General features: G+C 42.2%; 1 pseudogene; it reads left to right on the top strand.

Moving 5' to 3' along the window:
* Nucleotides 1-4,063: 4,063 nt before the first annotated feature.
* On the top strand, nt 4,064-5,336 carry LOC115283463 (annotated as a pseudogene).
* Nucleotides 5,337-5,658: the final 322 nt, after the last annotated feature.

Below are 5,658 nucleotides of genomic sequence, written 5' to 3'. Positions count from 1 at the left end.
GATAGGGATCACCTCCGTTTTATTCAAGACACCTAGTCATCACGCACACTGTGCTTCAATAAATCTTCTCATCCTTCATTTTTCCCAAGGTTACAGGAAAAGTACCCTGAGAGACAACCTGCAGGAGTCCTGTTTGCACAGCTAAAATTTTATTAATTCACCTAATTAGCATCTTATCTTGATTCACTATAGGACCAGCAAGTGATTATATTATGTTTTGGTACCCTATTCTGCCTTTCTTGAATCATTTGTTTACGGTAGCCCTGGTCATCATCTCAATATTTATCTAGGCTTCACCTACCCTTATGATGAGCTAGAGCTGAGGGTTACAAACTGAAAAGAGAGAATGAGTGCTATGGAAAGTTGGTGCTCCCTCCCCTGGAGGAGAGGAAAATAAGATGCTTCAGACCAACCATGACTCTGGTGGAAGTGATTTGAGTCACCCTAAAGGGTCCATTTTCTTGTATGCAGGAAAGGGAGTGGGACATCACCATATTGCAGACACTGCTGGTTACTCATCAGCTTTTAAAGCTTCTGGAACAGAAATGAAACTGAGTTAGAATTGTTCACCCATTGTAGAGAGATGCCAGTGTGCACATCTGCATTTCTTCCTAGATAGGACTTATCAAATAGGCCATTTGCTGCCTAAGGAAGGTAAAATGAAGACAGACCTACTCTTTTTCCTCCCCTCCCTTTTCTCATTTCCTCTCCAGTCAGGCAGGGAAGACGTTTTGACTTGCAGAGAAATAAGCAGGGTGTTTAAATTGTGTCCTCAGGCTACATGGCAAAGAGAAAGTATAATTGAAGCAGGTGTAGCTCTAGGGGGAGGAGTGGAGAGGAAAGCTATTCAATCCCAGAACAGTACTCTATGTGGGGAAAGAAAAAGGGCAAAAGAAATAGCTTCAGCATAACAGCCATTCCCAAGTCCAAAGCAGACACTGCTGAGAAATAAAGACACATGGCATTAAGAACTGTTCTCGGGCATTCTGAAGTTTGCCAGCACTTGAATATCTTGTCCAGACAGTTGGGGTACTCAAGCTGCATCAAATACATACTCTTGTACAGGCATAATGGAGAGGTTGCAGAGGGAAGTAGATGAAAGGGAAGAATTGCAGCTGAGAAAAGATTATGACAGTGGCCTTTGTACCCTTCCATTTAGCTGTCAAGTTTGGAGAAGGTCTGGGGGAAAAAAAAAACAGAAATTTCTTGCTGTGGTTCGTAGAAGAGGAAACAAGCTACTTCTTAGAATATTCCTATCAGGGGGGAAAAAACCTGAACATCTTAACTGAACTCCATACATATACATATACCTATAGATTCTGCTCAAAGGTATGGATACCCTATAACATTGCAAATACATTTCCCCAGCATATTGAGCCCCTGCCTTTCATTGCCTACCAATGTAAAAACCTCTAATAAAATCATATATAAATATTTAGAACAGTGTAAGATATAATTAGCATTGTTGATATCGCCTCATAAAAAGGGTCTCATTTTCTTATTTTGAGGTTTACCAAAGTGTAAATCCCCAAATGTCTGAGATCTAAAGAAGAAGAAACTATTTGTAAAGACACTATTACTCTAGCAGTGCCAGGGACAATCAAATAAGACCTCACTCTAAAAGCTGATTTTACCTAGTGTGGCATCAGCTTTGAAACAACTCCATGTTTTCTCATAAGTGTATCCATTAGAGTCTATAATGGGGCACAGATCTGGAAAGAATTTGTTACCAAACACTGATTTTCTGACTTATGCATATCAGGTCATGGCAGCTGGATGTTGTAGGTTAGCAAAACTGAGTAAAAAATTGAAAATTATTAACTTGCTGTTTTGGCTTCTGTAAATTGCTTTGCAAATGTGTCTCTCTGTTCACTGTTCTGACCAACTATATGGTGACCACTATGTGGCTCTCTGTTGGAATTATCAGAAGGTGCTAACCTCGCCTGTAAATTTGCCTGTTTTCTAAACAGACAACTTAGATCGTAAATTGAACTCCCACCCCCCTATTTGAAGCTGACGAGACAAAGCATATGGGTGGGAAGTCACGTATCCATTATCTCACAGAACCTGGAGTGCCTAACTGTAATTGGTCATTTCAAGACCCTCTTAAGACAAAGAACTTTAAACCTGATAGGGTCCTGCCAGAACTACTGTCTATTTATAAAAATGTGACCGCGTGTCCTGAAATGCTGAAAACTTTAACTAGTTAACTGAATGATGATGTTTTATGCATTGCTAAAGTCCATATAAGCTCACTGCTACCTTTGTTTGGGGCCATTCTCTGCTCCTTAACACGAGGGAGATCAGGTTTGGCCCGGCTGTAAATAAAATCTTGCCTCGCTTGTATTCGGCGTTTGGTGGTCTTTATCATCACCTTGTTACACTGGACACCAGGCTAGTAGTTCTCTTGAATGCCTGATGTTAAGGATTCTATATTTCAGTTCATTACAGAGTCATAGCTCAGCTGGAAAGGCACAGTGGTCTTTAGTACCAGGCATTAGAGGGAAAAGATAGTACATTAGAGGGGGATACATGGGAAAGATACAATAATTTAGAGGAAGAAAACATATGTGGATAATGACTTTCTAATAATTTTAGTAAATGACACCGTAATAGATTATGAATAGTTATAAAAGTAACATTATCATTTACCATGGACCAGTCAATCCTAGGAAAACAGATTCCCCTTTCTGTATATCTTTTCTACCTCAATGACATCTATCTACCACTGGAACCACCTACAGTGTTTACTACTGAGCCACTCACTTTAGAATTTGTCTGGAGGTAATGGAAAGTAAAATTGACCCCAAAGCATGAAATTCTGGTCCAGCATCTGCCACCAACTAGCTGTGGGAAATTTGAGCAAGTGCTGCTCTGTCCTCTGTTTCTTGCCTTAAAAAGTGAAAAGTCTGGATTACACGAATCACTGATATCCCTTCTGCTACCTAAATCCTATGAATTGCAAATATTTCTCTCAAACTGCTTCATGTGTAACAAATAATCTCAGGGTTGAGGGAGATCTAAATGGTCTAGCTCACATACCCACACAATATTTGAAACACTACAATGGAACATTGATGCCAAATGGCCATTCAGCCTCGTTAGAAACACTTCAGCACTTGGAAAATATCTATGGGGTGGCTCATTTCATTTATTTATACTTCAGATGATTACAAAGTTCTTTGTTTTTAATTTATAATGTTTATTTATTTGAGAGAGAGATAGAGACACAGAGTGAGAGAGACAGAGACAGAGAGAGAATGAGTGGAAGAGGGGCAGAGAGACAGAGAGACAGAGAATCCAAATCAGGCTTTAGGCTCTGATCTATCAGCACAGAATCCAATGCAGGCCTCAAACCCATAAACCACAAGATCATGACCTGAGAAGTCATGATGCTCAACTGCCTGGGCCACCTAGGCACCCCTACAAAGTTCTTAAAATACTTGAAAATTAAGTAATTCTGACCAATTAAAGACACTATGTATAGCATTAATAAACAGATAATTGATTAGGAAAAGGTAAAGTGCCTATGAGTGCCTGGGTGGCTCAGGCACTTAAGTGTCCAACTCTTAATTTTGGCTAAAGTCATGAACTCACTGTTTTGAGATCAAGTCCCACATTAGGCTCTGCACTGAGCATGGAGCCTGCTTAGGATTCTCTGTCTCCTTTTGCCCCTCTGCCCCACTCATGTTCTCTCCCTCTGTCCCTCTGCCCCATTCACAAGTGCTCTCTCTCTTTCTCTTTAAATAAATAAATAAATAAATTTTTAAAAGATAAAAGAAGATAAAGGGGCTAAAACTGAAAATGAATTAATATCCAGCATATGAGACACTCCTAAATATCAATAAGAAGACTCTAGAAATCATAATAGAAAAGTGAACAAATTGGGCTCGTCGCGGCTCCGCTACAGGGGCAGGTGCTGAGGGGCTTCCTGTCAGGCACCCCGCCGCTGCCCCGCTCTGGGCCCGGGGCTCCCTCTAGCGCCGCCGAGGGGCCGCCGCCGCGGCTCCAGGAGGGCGGAGGAGCGGGGCGGAGAGAGCCCAGGGCTGGAGCGGAGGATAGAAGGACAAGAACAGAATCACCAGCACTGGCTGAAGGTTTGCTGCCATGGGTAATCTCATTAAGGTGCTAACCAGGGGCATAGACCACAGTGCAGCACATTTTGTCTTGGACTTTGAATGTACCTTAACATGGGGAATCTTCTTAAAGTTTTGACATGCACAGACCTTGAGCGGGGGCCAAATTTTTTCCTTGATTGTGAAAATGTCCAGCCGACCGAGTCTGAGAAGGAAATTGATAATCAGGTGAATGTAGTATTAAAAGATGCAGAAGGTATCTTGGAAGATTTGCAGTCATATAGAGGAGCTGGCCATGAAATACGAGAGGCGATCCAGCATCCAGCAGATGAGAAGTTGCAGGAGAAGGCTTGGGGTGCGGTTGTACCACTAGTAGGCAAATTAAAGAAATTTTACGAATTTTCTCAGAGGTTAGAAGCAGCACTAACAGGTCTTCTGGGAGCCTTGACCAGTACCCCGTACTCCCCCTCGCAGCATCTAGAGCGAGGGCAGACTCTCGCCAAACAGTTTGCCGAGATTCTTCACTTCACGCTCCGGTTCGACGAACTCAAGATGACAAATCCCGCCATACAGAAGGATTTCAGCTATTACAGAAGAACACTGAGCCGTATGAAGATTAATAACGTCCCGGCAGGAGAAAATGAAGTAAATAATGAGTTGGCAAATCGAATGTCTTTGTTTTATGCTGAGGCAACCCCGATGCTGAAAACCTTAAGTGACGCCACAACAAAATTTGTCTCAGAGAATAAAAATTTACCAATAGAAAACACCACAGATGGTCTAAGCACCATGGCCAGTGGATGCAGAGTCCTGCTCGAAACACCGGAATACAGAAGCGGATTTACAAATGAAGAGACGGTATCGTTCTGCTTGAGGGTAATGGTGGGTGTCATAATATTCTATGACCACGTACATCCAGAGGGAGCATTTGCCAAAACTTCAAAAATTGATATGAAAGGTTGTATCAAAGTTCTTAAGGAGCAACCTCCCAATAGTGTAGAAGGTCCTCTAAATGCTCTCAGCTACACAAGGAAGCATTTGAACGATGAGACTACCTCCAAGCAGATCAGATCCACGCTGCAGCAGCGGCCGCGGGCGCCTGCTGCGGCGGAGACGGCGTCCTGCGGCCGAGCGCGGTCTGCAGTGACGGCAGTTACGATCTCCTTGCTCCTGCTTCTCCTTTCTTTCCTCCGCTCCTCTCCCCTCTTTTTTAATCACGTTCTCCTTCTCAAGACTTCTTTTCTGGGCCAAAGCCAGTAAAGTTCTACTCCGAAGGGACGCTGTCCTTTCGAACGGGCCATCTAAAGCAGCTAATTCCGCCTCGCATTGGGGTCTCTACTGAGAAGAAAATTCTATGACTTGAACTAAATATTTTTAAATGTGGAATTTTTTTGAAAACTAATATTTAATATTGCTTCTCCTGCATGGCAGAACTGCCTATTCTGCTATTTAAAAACCCTCAACGACTTTATTTTCTACTGCCTGCTTTTTTCCTGTGCAGCCAAAATGAAAATGTTTAAATTAACTGTGTTGTACAAATGTTACCCAACACAAACTTTTTTTTTAAATTAGTAAGACTTTG

Source organism: Suricata suricatta, chromosome X (assembly GCF_006229205.1).
Source record: "Suricata suricatta isolate VVHF042 chromosome X, meerkat_22Aug2017_6uvM2_HiC, whole genome shotgun sequence".
Lineage (NCBI taxonomy): Eukaryota > Metazoa > Chordata > Mammalia > Carnivora > Herpestidae > Suricata > Suricata suricatta.
Note: the sequence above shows the minus strand (reverse complement) of the source record. Positions and strands in the feature narration are given on the sequence as shown.